General features: G+C 38.8%; 1 protein-coding gene across 4 annotated transcripts in view; it reads right to left on the reverse strand.

Moving 5' to 3' along the window:
• Window positions 1–18,836, reverse strand: part of mad1l1 (mitotic arrest deficient 1 like 1) — an 826,601-nt gene that overhangs the window by 450,522 nt on the left and 357,243 nt on the right. The gene's annotated exons all lie outside the window — the stretch shown is intronic.

Below are 18,836 nucleotides of genomic sequence, written 5' to 3' on the forward strand. Positions count from 1 at the left end.
TTTGATGAAGTCTCATATAAAAAGCTGGTTAGGAAAACTGAGGCCCTCAGGACAAAAGATCAATGGTAAAATGTATGAGAAATTGGCTGAAGGACAGAAAACAGTCACAGTAATTAGTTTTTTCTTCCGAGAATGGCAGATGGTGCTGTTCTGTGGCCATCAATGAGTACCATTGCTTGTTATATGTTGTTGTCATGAAATAGGCATTTGGGTAATAGAATCACAGAGTAGTATAGCACAGAAAACAGTCCTTTCAGCCCACCTTGTCCATGCCAACCATAATGCCCACCAATGCTAATCCCACTCTCCCATATTAGGCCCATATCCCTCTACTCTTTTCCTATCCAAGTATCTCTCCAAATGCCTTTTAACTGCTGTAATGATGTCTGCTTCTAACACTTCCTCTGGCATTTTGTTCCATATAACACCACCCTCTATGTGAAAAATATGCACCTCAGATCTCCTTTAAAAAGTTTTCCCTTTCACCTTAAACCGGTGCTCTGTAGTTTTAGACTCAGCTAGGAAACCTATCCAATCTCCCCCCTTATAAGTATAGCCCTCCATTCCAGGCAACATCCTGGTGAATCACTTCTGCACTTTTTCCAATGCTACCACATCCTTTATGTAGTGTGGTGACCAGAACTGCACATAATATTCCAAGTGCAGCCTCACCAACATTTTGTACAGTTTCAACATGACATCCTAACTCTTATACTCACTGTCTCAGCCTATGAAGGCAAGCATGCTGAACGATTTCTTCACTGTCCTATCCATTTATGTCACCATTTTCAGGGAGCCATGAACTTGCACCCCAAGTTCACTCTGTACATCAACACTCCTGAGATCCCTGCCATTTAATGTATATGTCCTGTTAGGATTTGACACCCTAAAATGTTATACCTCACACATACTTGGATTAAAATTCCATCTGTCACCTCTCCACCCAACTTTCCAACTGATCTATGACCCTCTGTATCCTTTCACAGCCTTCTTCACCATCTGCTACTCCAATTTTTGTGTTGTCAGCAAACTTATAAATCAGTACACCTACACTCTCATCCAAGTCATTTATATATGTGAAAAATAACAATGACCCCAGTACCAAAGCCTGTGGTATACTACAGAAAATCACCCCTTGACCACTACTCTCTGTCTTCGATCACCATGCCAATTTTGGATTTAGTTTGCCAAAGCACCTTAGATCTCATGTGCCCTAACTTTCTGGATCAGCCTACCATGGAGGACTTTGTCAAAAGCCTTACTAAAGTCCATGTAAACCACATCTCCTGCTCTGCCCTCATCAACTATCCTCGTCACCTCCTGAAAAAAGATTGAAAAACTTGGAGTGTGGTCAACTATGGGGATGGTAATAGAATGCAAGAAGATAGCAATAGTGTAGATACATTGTGAATTAATACATTTTGGTAGAAAGAATACAGAGAGGCAATATACAGTTACTATCACTGTTTTAAATGGTGATAAGAACAGAGGAACCAATTATGTGCAAAAATCTTCAAAAGTGACAGAACATATTGAGAGAGAAGCTAGTAAAACTTATGAAATGATAAATAGAGAGATATAGTACAAAAAGCAGAAAGTTATGTTGAACCTTTTTAAAATTCTGATTAGGCTGCAATTAGATATCACATCCAATTCTCTTCACCAGAGTTTCAGAGGGATGCCGAAAATAATGGTCCAAGGGTGACAGTTTCAGGTGTAAGGGCAAACTGGAGAAGGTGGAGGTATTTTCCTTAAAGCAAGGAGGGTTGAGAAATTATTTGTTAGAAATATACAAAGTCATGCTGGTATTGGATAAGGTAAAAATGGAGAGATGTCTCCTGTTAGTTCAAGCATCAGGGATCACAGATTTAATGGGTAAAAAATTCACTCTCAGAATCTAGAATTCACTATCTCTGGGGATGGTGGAAGCAGAATCAATTGTGGATTAAATAAAAATTGCTTAGACACTTATGAGGAAATACTTAGAGGGCTTCAGAGAAATAACAAGAGAATGGAACTGATTAGACTGCTGCAAAAGGAGCTGGCATGAACATGGGGTGAATGGTCATATGCTGTAATGATTTTGAGGTGCTATATTGTTTGCACAATGATAAGGCTTGGCATTAAAGAAACACTTCCCTGAGAGTTAATTCCTGAATGTTGATGCAAATATTCTTAAAATCTGTTGTATTTCATGAACTGTTATTCCACTTGCTTTTTCTCTCTGCACATTACTTCATTATATTTTTTTCTTGAAATGTATGAGATGCGTGACAATTATTGAAGTTGGGGGCCATTGGGATTAAATTATATGAGGATTTGGAGGAAGGACGATTTGTTCAGTTTTCTGTATATACCAGGAAATAGAAAGAAGTGAGGCAATGTACTTGAAGTCTGAAGGCAGATTTAATATTAAACATTATATGTGCCCCTCACAGCAATTGTAGGTGGCTTCCGTTGCACATATTGGCTTAAGTGATGAATTGGAAATTTCAGTGCTATTCTTCAGTTCTTGTACAAATGGTTTATTTTAAGTCCTTCAGCTGTAAAACTTTCATTGTTTTATCTCTTGAACCTTTCCAATGTCCTGACTGGCAATGTTGTTCTTATGAGAGGATTTATTGGAAATGCCACATTTTGCAAGTAATTCTGTGCAGTATATTACAGTCAGAATATCAAATTTAGAAGATTATTAGCTCAATATCATGTAGTGATAGAAAGTATTAGGCATGGAGTACAAGACTGTAATCTCATTTCAAGGTTTGAAATGGCTCTACTCTGCTTAAATTTCTCACTCTTTACGACATCATTTGAAGAGATCTGGTAATCACTCACAGAAACATTATTCTTTACAGCAGGTACTGTAGAGTTCATGGAAGTAATGGTGGCTCCTGTTTGGTGCCAATATACTGTGTTTATTAATGCATGGTGATATACTCAGAAGTAATGATTGTGATTTAATTGCCATAGGATCATTTGTAGGTTATCATTGTGAAATAATTTTACGTGTCATGTGATTTTAATAACTGGTAAGTGAATCTCCTGTGGCTGTGAAGTGACAAGTCAGAGGCTGTGCTGGTATATTATTGGATTGTAATGCCACATAATGCATATTATCATAACGACAAGGAGCCATAAAATAATCTTTAATAAATTCAGGATAGAACAATTTACCCAGAGAATGTTTGAATGTGGGCTACTACTCATTTTGGAATGGCTGAGACAAATAGAATAAAGGGGGAAGCAAGATTAGCATGATGGAATACGTAATTAAAGGTTGGAAGAAGAGGCTTTTGTACAGTATAAAACTCTTACAGAATCTGTTGTACGAAATTACCTGTTTGTGCTGCAGTTTCTATGTAGACATTGATTTACGGAGATAAAGACTGAAATTTTCTTTCTATCAGCAATAACTATGATCATGAGAGGCTGCATTTTAATTCTATGATGTGAGAACTATTGTACATTGATGAAGTGAATGGTCAGGGAGGAAACTAAAAATGCTGAGAACAAAGCTAAATTTTTCTCTTAATTTCATTTAATGTATATTTTTGAATGATATTCTAGAGTTCTTTATTTCAGTGTGACAATTTAATTTGGGAGTCATATATCAGCTATAAACTCCTTTGCGCTCTAACATAACATGAGGACACCACATAAGAAATAAAAACAGTAGACCATTCAGCTCCTTGTGCCTGATCCACTATTCAACAAGATGATGGCTGATCTGCTTCCTAAAGGCCATTTGCCCTCCCACCTGCCTGCTAACTTTATGTGACTCATGCACAAGAACACCTCAATCCCTTTGTACTTCAGTCATTTCCAATCCCTCCTCATTTACATACAGATTGTCTTTTAGTTCCTCTTACCAAACTGCATGATCTCATACATTTTCCATAATAACCTTCATCTGTCAAGTTTTCACCCACTCATTCAACTTGCTGAGAGTACAAATATCCTCATCACAGCATTCCCTCCCACCTATATTGTGCCACTAGCAAACTCAGATACCTTATACTCTGACCACCCCTCCAAGTCATCAGTGTAGATAATATAGAATTGAGGGCCAATTGATGCACTTGTTTGATGTACTTGTTACATCCCACCAACCAGGAAAAAGATCCATTTATTCTGACTCTCTCTCTTCTATGGGATAATGTGGCGTCAATCCATGATTACACACTTGTCCCAATATCAAAATCTCTTATCTTGTGCACCAGCCTTTCATGAGCTACCTTGTCAAATACCTTCTAAAAATCCAAATACAATACATCAACTGGTTCCAGTCAATCACTCTGTTTGTTACATCTTGACAGAACCATCAAATTTGTTAAACATTATCTGCCTTTCATAAATCAATGTTGATTTGGTTTAAATGCACTGAGCTTCTTTAAATGACTGGCAATTTCTCCTTGATAAGAGACCCCAGGATCTTGTCAACAATAAATATTAAACCATACGACCTGTAGCTTCTCACTTTTTGCCTCCCTTCTTTGTCTCTGAGCAAAGGAGTCATATTTGCTATTTTCCAGTCTGGTGGTACTCTCCTGGAACTCAGTAAGTTCTGAAAAACTTCAAACAATGGCTCTATTATTTCTGCAGCCACTTCCCTTAAAACCCTAGGGTGCAGGCCACTGGGTGCTGATGACTTGTCTGCCCTCAGTCACATTAACTTTTTCCAAAAGCTTATCCCTCATGATATTAATTACTGCAAGTTCTTCCAGGCCATTTAAAATTAGCCCACCTGTTTTTGCAAAGTATTGATTTAAATCATCTGCTGTTTCCTTGTTTCCCATTATTAATTCCCCATTCTCTCCCTCTAGAGTTCCCATGCTTTCCTTCATGATCTTTTTCCTTTTTATACATCCATAAATCTCTAATTAATTATTTTAAACAGTCATAGAGTCATACAGCAGAGAAACAGGCTCTTTGCCCAATGTGTCTATGCCAACCATCAAACACTTATCTATACTAATCCCATTTATCTGTACTTAGTCCATAGCCTTTTTTGCCTTTGCGATTCAAGTATTCATCCAGCTATTTCCTAAATGTTGTGAGAGTCTCTGCCTCCACCACTTGGTTGTAAATGTAGGAGATGTGACAAGTAAATCTTTGGAAAACATGAAAATTGGCGGCGTTATGGATAGCAAGGAAGGTTATCTAAGGCTACAGTAGGATACAGATCAGCTGGGAAGTTGGGCAGAGCACTGGCAGATGAAATTTAATTCAGTCAAGTGTGAGGTGATGCATTTTGGGCAACAAAATAAGCGTAGGACACATACAGTAAATGGTAGAGCACTAAGGAATGTTGATGGGATCCAAGTTCATAGTTCCCCGAAAGAGGCAACACGTGTCGATACAAAGAATAAAAGAGTTGGAACATTATGTTGCAACTTTACAAAACACTGGTATTGTGAGCAGTTCTGGTCACTACACTCTAAGAAGGATGTGACTGAGCTGAAGAGAGTGCAGAGGAGATTCATCAGGAAATTGCCTGGATTGGAGGACATTTCCAATGGGGAGAGGTTGGATAGGCTGGGCTGGTTTCCCCAAGAGCGAGGGAGACTTGAGGGGTGACCTGATAGAAGGTAATGAGAGGCATTGATAGCTTAGATGGTCAAAACATTTTTCCCATGGTAGGGGCATCAGAAACAAGAGGGCATAGGTTTAAGGCGAGAGGTGAGGGTTTTAAAGGGGATCTGAGGGTTAAGATTTTTATTTTACATAGAGAGGACATGATTGTGGCCTAACCAATGTTTTATAAAGTTGTACCCTAATTTCCCTTCGTGTTCTGTGCCCCAACTAACAAAGTATTTCATATGCATTCTTCACCGCCTTATTCACCTGTGCTGCCACCTTCAGGGATCCTTGGACTTGTACACCAAGGTCCCTCTGATGCTCAATGTTCCTTTGAGTCCCATCATTCACTGCGTATGTCCTAACCTTATTAATCCCCCAGAATGCATCATTTCTTTCAGGATTCAATTTAATCTGCCATTACTCTGCCAATCTCCTTGCTCTTTGCCCTTCTCCATTACCAATCTAGATAAAATAGTATCATGGTAACTGCTCCCCAATCTGGATTGCCTCATCTTCGGACTGAAACCATCCAAATCAAGGAACATTTCCCGAACATATAACAGTAATTTCTCCCCTTCATCACCATTTTCTCTAATTGTTACTTCAATCAACACTGGCATAACAGATGCCCTGTCCACACACCCCCTTCCCCCATTATCACCAGTCTACAGTTCTTGCAAATATCTGCCATTCCCCACAGATCTGCTCCACCATCTCCCTCACAGGGGGAAGGCAGCACCACCTTGCTTCTTTACCCAAACTAACTGAATTCCATCCTTGAGCTGACAAGGGCATTCTTTCACCAGCATATCTTCCTTAAACGGTACTGTCACCCCATCATTTCTGAACAATTTTTATCTGGGAGCACCATGCTCAATCCTGCCCTTTGTTGATCATTTGTAAGCTTCACCACTTCAACACACATGTATGCAGCTATTTCTGGCTGCAGCTCAGCAGCCTTATTACCACTATTTTTGCATTTAAGTATGTGCATTATTAACCTGTCTTCGTTTTTCTCAATAGATCTGACCATTACTAAGTGCAGATTTTCTTTATGCCAGTGTACTAACTGACCGCAATTCAGAAATAGTTCATTAGAAGCTTGTAATGTGATCAATTCACAATTTTTGAATTCCTAAACTGTCTGTGAAAGCTTGGTACTATGCACAGTTTTAAAAATGCTCACATCACAATATATATTTCCATCACCTCAATATCCTTACTAATAGCTGGACTAAGACCTTCTTCTGCACTATAACTGTTGATTTCATAACTAATCCTATGCTGCCACCTGTACCCACAAGAAATTTAACTTGAGTGGAAAAAGAAACCTCACCCATATAACAAGATAAATAATAAAGGAGGTTCATAGCATGTATGATTGTTGAATGTTCAATAATAAAATGATTGTCAAACTCAGCAATATTAGTATTCATCAGCAGTGACCTGTAGTCAAGAACTGCTTCCAATAAAAACACAGGACTGTTGCAATTTGTTGCAATTAAACTGCAACCTCAGATGAATGAATCATTGTCCTCTATCCAGACATGAGGCTGAATAATGCTGTGTTTGTGAATGCAACATAAGACATGTCAACTTCTAAGGAGGTTCCTTCTATCAACAGTTTATCATGAGTGGCTTCATATATATTTTAGCTTTGAATCAAGGCAGAATTTCAAATGTTATGTGACATACAAAGGTATAGGATTATGCAGAAAAATATTCATTATTGAATAGGAAGTTGTTAACAACAACAGCTTACATTTCCACATAGCTTTCCAACGGCAGTCCCTCAGGATTGTGGGTGATTTCCACTCAGGGTATATGGGTTCTGAGGTGCCTGTTGAGGCCAGTGTGGGAACCACAGACTTCAACAAGTGGGGAGGAAGTGGCTGATGGGATGGGAGGGTAGGTATTTTGTGAGGTAGTGCAATACTTCTACTGCTTAGGCAGGGTGTCTATGTGCTCCCGATGCAAGATTCACAATACCATCCTGTCTGCTTCATCTCCACTTGGAGTGGCTACATGCCAGAGATTTCTAGGAATCAGTAACATAGTACCAAATCTCAAGGCGTCTCACAGGAGAACTCACAAAAATTGATGTCGAGCCTCATATAAGGTTTGGACCTTGGTCAGGTTTAGTTTTAAGAGCATCATAAAGGAAGAACGAGGTAAAGAGGTCTAGGGAGAAAACTCTAGACAACAGGGCCAAGGCAGCGGAATGCATGGCTATCAAAAGTAATGTGATTAAAATCCAGAACCAGAGATCATCCTTTTGGATTTTATGTCCCATGTCAATACAATATGCATTCACCAGTATGCTACCCTTAAAACTGAATATGGACTTCATCCACCCCTGCCTCTGGACAATGGATTCTATTCTGTGCAGATTCTATCCTACAGCAACTTTATCCTACCACTTTTTCCATGCTTTTTTAAAAGAAAGGACTTCCTTTGGCTTTTCCTTCTTGGAAGCAGGACATGTCAGTAGACCTCCCTTCGTTCACCCTTTTTGGGTACTCTGCCCTCTTAAATTCCTACCTCACACTTCTCAATCTTCTTATTCTCCTGCTGCCACTATAAGCTAGCTTCTGCCTTGGTAAGCTTAAAAGTTTCCCTCTGTGCCTCACTAGGCATCCTCTATCAACAAGGCACTCATGGCTATCAATGTACAGCAGAATCCCAACTGCCCCTTCCTACTCTCTCACCAATGTATTCATAGGGTCAAGAAGATTGGGACCATCAGGTCATCTCCAAGATCATTATATCTGAGAAAAACACTTTCTGCTCCCTCAGCCCTAGTGAAAAGGAAAAGATTTAACAGGGACCTGAGAAGCAACTTCTTCACAAAGAGGGTGGTACGTATATGGAACCAGCTGCCAGAGAGAGTGGTTGAGGCATGTACAATAACAATGTTTAAAAGACATATGGCCAGATACATGGATAGAAAAGGTTTAGAGGGGTATGGGCCAAATGCAGGTAAATGGGGCTAGCTCAGATGCACATCTTGATTGGTATGGGCATGTTGGGCTGACTTACTCTATGATTCTAGCACTGCTCAGGAGTCAGCAGTTTAGCTTTGCTTCCCAACCCTTAAAGTTACTGATATTGTTAACTATTCTGCACCCTTGAGTATTATCCTTCTTCTTCAAATACGTTACCACCCTCTCCTCAAAACTGAACCCTTGACTGTTCTTCCCTTACATACTCATCCCATTTCCTCTTCTGTTTCACATCATAGAACATAGAACAACCATAGAACAATACAACACAATACAGGCCCTTCAGCCCACCATGCTTCCTGCACATCCTGCTGCTTCCCAAATATGTGTCCATCTTCCAAATAATTCCATGCTTCAGCCCTGCCACAGTATCAAAACACCTCTAATCAAAGTCACTAATGGCATCCGAAGTGTCCGTGGCAAAGATATTCAACCCCTCCTTGTCATTCTCAACAATTTCACTGAAAAGGTTGACTAAACCTTCTTCATCCAACATCTCTCCAGCAGGGTCAAATGGCTTTTGCCTGATTTAATAGTTGTCTCTACAACCTCAGCCAAAATTTCTTCTGCAGAAAAGTGAACTACACAGAATATTCTTAGTTTCAATCCATCAACTTATTTTACAGTGTACTGATGACCTTAGTGGGGTGGCTTCCTGCTCTCGCCTGGAACCGAAAAATCTCATCAGTTTTGCTGCTAATTTTTATTTTGCATAGTCTATCTCCAATTCTTTTCTTCCCTTCCTCAATTTCTCTACCTCCACTTCTGCTGTTAGGCGTTTAAGGTATTGCATTAATGCCTCAGTTAAGGTATCAAAAAGGTGTTTGGTACCAATGTGTTAATTCATGCAAGCATATCTCAGCATTTATTGCTACCTAATGCAATTAAACAAAATAGTTTATACAATTATATTCCACTGTATGAACAATCTATTAGTACAGTACCATATACCATATCATAAATCTTCAAATCTTACTTCATTATCTCTCCTTTAACCCACAAAACATTTTCTTTATTGTCACTCATTATGCCAACTATGCAACAATAAGTCAAAAATAAAATGTCATTTTTGAAAAGGAGCTATTCAATACAGCTGATAAAGAACTACATACCTAGCAGCAAATATAAAGCAGTAATTAAATCTCAGGGCTCTACTGACATTCACAGACACTTGAGATTCATTCTTTTTAAAGACATCACCACAACCATTCAATTGAATTACTGCAGTACTTCTCACTGCAAGACATCCAAGTGAGGCACAATTTTCTTGTGACAAATATTCTTTTGTATTTGGAAAGTTACATACTCTTTAAAAGAGTTAAAAGTCAATTTATTTAATATCTTCATTATAGAATTCCCACCTATTATTTCAGTATTGCATCCTAAAATCTCACAATAAATAACACACAAATCAAATCAATTTACATTCATTATTATGATAAAGTTACACGGACAAAATGTTTTGCAAAGCTACAGCCCAAGGATTTAAAAGTGTCAGTAGAAGCAATGGACAAGAAATTGACAATGGCAGGAAGTAGATAGTGGTAAATGGTTGCTTTTCATACTGGAGAATGGTCGACAATGGTGGTCCCCTGGGTTGAGTGGCAGATACATACTGCAAAAAGACCTAGCTGGGCTGCCAAAATTGGCAAACAAATGACAGATTAAATTTAATGCTGACAAGTATGAAGTGATACACTTTGGCAGAAAAAGTAAGATTAGACAATATAGGTTTTACATCACTGTTCTTAAGGGAGTGCAATAACAGAGGGACCCAGATACATACATGCCTGTATCATTGAAGATGGCAGGACGTGGAAAGAAAGTGATTGGTAAAGCATATGGGATCCTACACTTAATAAATAGATGCATAAAGTACAAAAGCAGGGAAGTGTAGTAGATATATAAAACACTATTTAAGTCGCATACTGCATCCACAAGATTCACTAAAATAGTTCCAAGGATAAGAAATCTTAGGTATAAAGTTAGACCAGGGAAGCTGGGATTCTTCTCCTCATACAAAGAAGGTTGGGAAAGTATACAAGACCATGACTGGTTCAGATAGGGTAAACAGAGGAAAGGAGTTCCTATCAGTGGATCATTAAAGGTCAAAGTCAAAGTTGACTTTATTGTCATATGCACAAGTATATACATGTAGGCACAGGCGCAATGAAAAACTTACTTGCAGCAGCATCACAGGCATCATACACAAAAAATAACAAATTAAACACATTTTTTTTTACAAGAAAGAATAGAAAGAAAACTTTTATTAAGAAGAAAAAAAAGCCCATTTTAGTGCAGAGCGATCACAGTGTTGCTAAACTGTAGTGATTAGGGTTGTGCTGGTCATGTTGTGCTGGTTAAGAACCAAATGATTGAAGGGAAGTAGCTGTTCTTGAACTTGGTAGTGTGGGACTTCAGGCTTCTGTACCTTCTGCCCGATGGTAGTTGCAAGAAGATGACATGGCCTGGATGGTGGGATTCTTTGATGATGCATGTTGCTTTGTTGAGGTAGTATCTCCTGGAGATAGCACCAATGGTGGGTAGGGATGTGCCCGTGATGTATTGGGCAGAATTCATTACTCTCTGTAGCTTCATAGTACATGGTTGAGAGCAGAGAAGAGGGTGGGAGGAGAGGAAAAGCTTTAATTTTGGGCAAAAGATAAAACAGGAATGGGAGAAAACACTTTTTATGCGGAGGATAGTTATGATCTGTGAGAGTAATTGAAACAAGTGCCTGTCTGTGAGAGTGATGAAAACAAAATTAAATCAGGGCTTTCAAGACTGCTTCTATGTTTAAGATATGCTGATACTGAAAGTTAGCCCTGGTTCAGATAAATTAATAAACTAGATGAGTATCCAGGTTTAAAAATAGTCTCCTTGATCACACAATCTTACAAATATTCGTTAATTGCATAGATATACAAAGAGGACAAGAGGAGAGCCTCTGCCTTGTCATTACTTGCTACTTTGATGCCACATAATTGTCCTCATCAACACCTACTCTGCCTCAGCAAATACAAAACTACAAAACCAATCTTATTAACATTTTGAAAAATTTCTTCCACACACCCAATGGCATTGAGTACTGGGAAACTGTGACTTTCCATGAGAGATCATAAGTATGAAAACAAAACTAATCACTGCACCATTTCACCCATCACTTCACCTATGACATGTTCCTTAGTTAAGGAGATATGATCTGTACACAATATCCAGCAGTCTGTTAAGGCCACTACCTAATTGGAGCATGAATCTACACGTCCATACTCAAATCCTTTTGCAATAAAGGCCAGCATACATTTTCCTAATTGCTTCCTGTAAGTACTCAATAACTTTCTGTGAAGCATGCACAAGGACATACAGGTACCTCTTAAAACCAACACCCTAAAACCCGCTCTGCCTTGCTATTTTTTCTGCAAATGTGATATCTCGCATTTTTACATGTTATATTCCTTCTGCTATTTTCTGGCCCATTCACTTAATCTGTCCGTATCCCTCTGAAGCCTCTCTGTATTCCCTTCATACTCCACACTGCCGCCCAGCTTTGTATCATCAGCAAACTTTGATACATTATACACGATTCCTTAGCCAAATTACTGATATAGTTTGTGAACAGCTAGGGCCCCAGCACCATTCCCTGCAGTACCATACTAATCACAGCCTCCCAATCTGAAAATGACCCTTTTATTCTGATTCCATTTTCTGTCCATTAACCAATCCTTAATCACACTCTATATTACCATGCATTCTAATTCTGTTTAATAATTTTTGGTATGGCATTTTTTGAATATTTCCCTGAAGTCCGAATACACCACATCAGCTGCCTCCTCTTTGTCTATTTTGTTACTTGTAACATCAAAAATTCCAACAGATTTGTAAACATAATTTTCCTTTCATAAATCCATGCTGACTCTGCCCAATCCTTTTATTATTTTTAAGTACCCCATTACCCCTCTGTCAAGAATAAACTCTAATATCTTCTCCATTACTGATGTCAGGCTAACTGGTCAATATTTTCCTGTTTTCTCTCTTCCTTAAACAGCTACCTATTTGCCCTTTCCAGTTTGCGGGAACTTTTCCAGAATTTTGAAAAATGACAGCCAGTGCATCCACTATCTCATTAGTCATTTTGTTCAAAACTCTATGGTGCAGGTCATCGTGTCCTGGGGACTTATTTCTTTTCAGTCCCAATGATTTCTCTGAATTCCTCTTTCACTCTAGACTTGTAGCTTTCCATTATTTCCAGGATGTTTTCTGTGTCTTCTTCTGTGAAGACAACTATACTTTTTAAAAAATATATCAGCCACTTCCTTATTCTCCAATATAATTTCTCCCTTCAGTCTATATGTGATCCTCATTAACTTTTAGTGATCTTTTCCTTTTTACATATCTTTAGAAGCATCTCAATCTGCTTTTGTTCATCAGTCCACTTTCATATCCTGCATTCCTTTTTCTTTATCAATGTCTTAGCCCTCCTTTGCTGAATTCTGAAATTTTCCCAATCCTCAGGATGATTGCTTTTCTGTGACCATTATACACCTTCATCTTATATGACCTTTAAATTCTCTTTACTCCCACAATAGACCAACTTTCCTGTTGTTTTTTGCCTCAAGAGCATATATATTAATTGTAAACTATACATGCATTCTTTCAATGTTAGCCATTGCTTGTTCACCACCATACTTCCTAATATAGTTTCCCGATGTAACATGGCAACTCATGCTTCACGCCTTTGCCCTTTGCTTTATTTAGATTTATGATTTTGTTTTCAGGTCAAAGTAAATCACTTTCAATATTTATATCAAGTCCTATCATATCATCGCTGTTCCCCAAAGCCCATTAACTATCAAGTTATCAGTTTTTGACACAACATTAGATCTAACATACCCTGTTCCTTCATTTTGATCCACTCCACTGCACTCCATAAATTTGCCCTCCACATTATTACTGCTAATTTGGCTTTCCCAGTTTGCATATAAAGTCCCCTGTACTTACTGTACTGCACCTTTACATGCTCCTCTAATTTCCTGTTGTATGCAATATCTGTACTATTTTGGGCCTATATACAACTCTGACTAATGTCTCTGCCCCTTGTAGTTTCTTGGCTCCACCCAAACTCTACTTGAGTTTCTGAGATGCTATTTGTCCTCCCTCCTATTATTTACATCAGGGCTAACCCACTTTCTTTTCTATTTTGACAATCTCTTCCCAAAAGACAAGGATCTGGAATGTTTAATTCCAAAACTTGGTCACTTTGAAAACATTTCTCTGCAATGGCTCTGGATTACACACATTCATTTCTATTTGTACCATCAGGAAAAATTGACACTTTACCAGAACAAAATCAATTTATAGCATTACTTAAGGCAGAAACATTGAAGGAGAACAATCAGAAGATTCCCAGTAAAGAAATGAAAATTATTATAGTTGAGTACACCTGAAAAGTCAGATAAACACTATCCAGTAACTGAAACTGTTAGATTTCACGTACAAGAAAGAGATCCACAATTTTTGCTTTGCAATGTGAGGCATTTATCAAAATTGAGCTAGACATAATCTGAAGGAGGGTACGAATAAATTGCACCCAAATCTGATTGCACAAAATGTGGAAAGAACTCAGTTTCACTGACTATCACAGCTCAACTTAATAAGAATGTACTACAAAGATCTGGAAAATATTATAGGAAAGGACATGCATGTCAGTTATCATACAGGAAGTGCATGATCAGCTCTCAAAGTTTCAAAAGGAAAAGTGAATTTGAGGAATTAGAAAAGAAAAATTCAAACTTTTGGAGAATTTTAAAATTGGACATTACAAGATCTGATACAGTCAACACCAAGAAATTGCAGTTAAGTTCTGATTCACTACTCTCACTCCTGTTTTTTAGCCTTGTTTACAACTTGCTCCCATCCAATCTATATCTTTCATGGTCTCAGCTTATTCTACCTAATTATTCTACCTGCCATTTATTAACCATGCCATGTTACTCCAGTGCAAAACTGCAATCAGTTCATTATTATCTCTTTCCATAAAATACTGAATATTTTTAAATCTTGCTATGCCTAAGATTGGGACTAATTCTTTGACAAGAATATAACAAGGATGTAATAGAACTATCAGCAGTTAGAGGTTAATAAGATTATACTTTAGTTACCTGAATAATTATTTGTTCAACTTCAGCACCTAGTACCTAACACTTGAACATAATTCAGGCAATCCTCGGTTACAGAAGTATCTGCTAAGTATAATACTTACAGTAAAGCCCACTGACTGGCTTGTACTTTGCGTCAATTACAGCACAGAAATTGCTCCATGTTTTTTTTCTCAACCTCCAATTGAGCCTCCTCCAACCCATCATCACGTACCCCCATCAGAATAACTTTCTTTTACTCCCACCCTTGTGTTTTATCTGACTTTCCCATAAACACATCTGTTATTCATCCTAACTACTTTTTGTAGTGGCAAGTTCCACATTTTAACCATTCTCTGGTTAAAAAGGTTCCTCCTGAACATCCCATTGATATTTCACCATAAGATATTAGTTAAGCCACAGCTAGAGAACTCTGGAAGGGTGCAGACAAGATTCAAAACAATGTTGACAGGGCTGAAACAAAGGAGGCTGAGAGGAGATTTAATTGAGATGCACAAAATTATGTAAGACCTTCAAAGGATAAACAGGGCAAACTTTTTTTCTCCCCAAGAAGTCAATAAACTAAGGGACATAGGTTTAAAGTAAGTGGAAGAAGATTTGGAGAAGAGTGAGGTAATGTTTTTCACCAAGAAGGGTGAGGATCTTGAAGTCTGACTGAATTGCTAGTGCAGGCACAAACCCTCAACACTTGGATGAGCATTTGAAGTTCTGTCACCTGAAGCAATGGACTGAATGCCAAGGGGTGGAAAGAGGGAATACTTTATTTTTTTGACATGGACACAATGGCTAAATGGACTCCTTATGTCTGAAAAATTCAGCGATTCTATAAAACACTTCCACAATCTTAAAGGCCTCAGCGGGACTCCCCTTTCCTGAAAACAAGATCCCACCCTGTACATACAATCCATGAGCCTGGGACACAGCCTATAACTCAATAAACTATTTACTTAATAGGTAAATCATCCTCCAGGTGCTCTGGTTTCCCCTCACATTCCAAAATACATACAGGTTAAGAGTTGTGGGCACACTATGCTGTCGCAGAGGAGTGGCGACACTTGCGGGCTGTCCCCAGCACATTCTCAGTCATGCAAAAAGACACATTTCAGTGTTTCGATGTACATGTGACTAATAAATAAATATCTTATCTTATAATGGCCAGCATTCCATAAGGTAGCACTGGCCGGCAAGTATCTATCTATATCTCATCCCATTTTCCAGTACTCAGCCTTGTTCCCTTCTTCCATCATCAATTCTTCATTACCACCCTTGGGGTCCCACACTTACTTTAGATACTCTCTTCCTCTTTATACATCCACGAAGTTCTAATCAAGAAATCCTATTTTAGATTGTTAAAAAGCCATACAGCACACAAGCAGGCCTTTTAGCCCACCATGTCCATGCCAAATGTCAAGCACCTATCTGTACTAATTCCATTTATCAGCACTTAGTCCGTAGCCTTTCACACATTAGCAATTCAAATGCTCATCTTGATGCTTATTAAATGTTGAGAGAGTCACTGCCACCACCATTCACTCAGATAGTGTGTTCCAGATTCCAGTCATGCTCTGGGTGAAAAATTCCTCAGATTCCCTGTAAACCTCTTACTCCACGCCTTAAACTTATGCCCTCTGGTCTTAGGCACCTCTGCCATGGGGAAAAGTTGCTTGCTTACTCGTAATTTTGTACACATCTATCCAGTTCTCCCCTCAGCCTCCTCTGCTGCAAGGAAGACAAACCCAGCATATCCATTCTTTCTTCAAAACTGAAATGCTCCATCCTAGGCAACATCCTGGTAAATCTTCTCTGTAACTTCATCAGTGTAATTGCATCCTTCCTATAGTGTAGTGATCAGATCTAGACACAACTCCAAGTATGGCCTAATGTTTTATATAGTTCTACCATAACTTCCCTATTCTTATATTCTACACCCTGATGTTTGCCATCTCTATTTGTGCTACTACCTTCTGGAATACTTGGAGACGTACACCAAGGCCCTTCTTTTCCTCAGTATTTCATGGGATCTTACCATTCATTGTGTATCTCCTAGCCTTATTAGTCCTCCCAAAATGCATCAACTCACATCTATTGAGGATTAAATTCAATGTGCCATTTCTCTGCCCATCTTACCAACTCATCAATATTGTTCCATAACCATTGACCTGATATTGTTCTAAAGACCATCCTCCTCACTCTCAATGCCACAAATTTTTGTGTCACCTGTAAACTTACTAATCGTACCTCTTGCATTCACATCCAGTTCAGTAATGTATATGACAAAGAGCAAGGGTCCCAAACATTGATCCCTGTGGTCTACTAATTGGTCACAGGCTTCAAGTTGCAAAAACAGTCATCAACCATCACCCTCTGTCATCTATTACCAAACTAATATTGAATCCAATTTGCCAAATTGCCTTGGATCCCCTGGGTTTTTACCTTTTGGACTAATCTCCCATTGGGTCTTACTCAAAGGCCTTAATGAAGTCCATATGGGCTACATCAACCTCGCTGCCCTCATTGACATATTTAATTAGATCCTCAAAAATTTAAATTAGTCAGATAGAATCACCCCTTTGCCTGATTAATCCTCATCTTTCTATATGCAGATTAATCTTGTCTCACAGAATTTTTTCCAATAGTTTCCCTCAAGTCACTTTCTCTAATTACCTGGCTTATCCTTGCTGCACTTCTTAAATAAAACTACCACATTTGCCTTCCTCCAATCATTTGGCACCTCTTCTGTGGCCAGAATGAATGTGAAAACCTCTGTTAGAGCCTCAGCAATCTCCTCCTATGCTTCTCATAATAGCCTGAGATATATCTCAGCAGGCCCTAGGGATTAAACCCGCTAAGATATCTAATACCTCCTCAGGCACGGTGGTGTAGCGGTTAGCACCAGCAACCCAGGTTCAATTCCGGCCACTGCCTGTAAGGAGTTTATACGTTCTTCCCATGTCTGCCTGGGTTTCCTCTGGGTGCTTGGGTTTCCTCCCACATTCCAAAGATGTACAGGTTAGGAAGTTGTGGGCATGCTATGATGCCGCCGGAAGCGTGGCGACACTAGCAGGCTGCCCCCAGAACGCTCTATGCAAAAGATGCATTTCACCGTGTGTTTCGATGTACGTGACCAATAAAGATATCTTTTCTATTATCTTATCCCTTTTCAATGGTAATTTGTTCCAGAATTCCCCAACAACAATGTCCTGTTCCTTAGTGAAAATAGATGGGAAGTATTCATTTTATACCTCAACTATGTCCTCTAACACAGATTGCCACTTTGGTCACCAATGGGCCCACTTCTTTCCTTTGTTATCAGCTTCCCCTTAATATACTCATAAAATGCTTAAGGATTTTCCTCAATCTTACCTTTCATGCTCACTCTTCTCCCTCCTCATTACTTTTTTTTAAAAGTACTCCCTCCACTTTCTATACTGTTATAGGCCTTCCCTTTCATTCAGTTCATTTTGAAAACTACCTTTTTCTTTATCCAACCCTCAATATCCTTTGACATCCAGGATTCCTGGAACTTATTGATCTTAGCTTTCACCCTAATGGGAACATTAATAGGAACCCTAATGGCACTGAACTTTCACTATTTCATTTTTGAATGACTCCACTGGTCGCCTGTAGACTTGCCTACAAGTATAGATTCCCACTCTACTTTTGCCAATTCCTGTCATATTGTTCTTTTTATTACTTTCTGCATTTGCCCAGGACATTTTACATACAAATCTATGTACATCAAAAAATACAAGCAGGGACAGTCCATTTAGCCCTTCAATAAAATTAAGGCTACTCTCCGTCTTCATGCACTTTCCCTTGATTCCCATAACATTCAAGCGTGCATGGACCCAAGTCTCCTTGAGATGTAATGACCATGTATTATTCAGCTAAGGTGTGACAACATTTAACCAGTGTGCCCCTTCAAGGCCAGAAGTTGTATCTGCCGCAGCATCTGCTGCCAATTTGACATGGTGCATCATCAAGAAGATATTGCAGCAGATAATCAGTTAAAGATGTAGATTTTAAGGAAAAACTAAAAGGAGTTAGAAAGACAGAGGATTTAGGGAAGAAATTCCAGAACTTGGGGTCTTGGGAACGA

Source organism: Pristis pectinata, chromosome 8 (assembly GCF_009764475.1).
Source record: "Pristis pectinata isolate sPriPec2 chromosome 8, sPriPec2.1.pri, whole genome shotgun sequence".
Taxonomy (NCBI): domain Eukaryota; kingdom Metazoa; phylum Chordata; class Chondrichthyes; order Rhinopristiformes; family Pristidae; genus Pristis; species Pristis pectinata.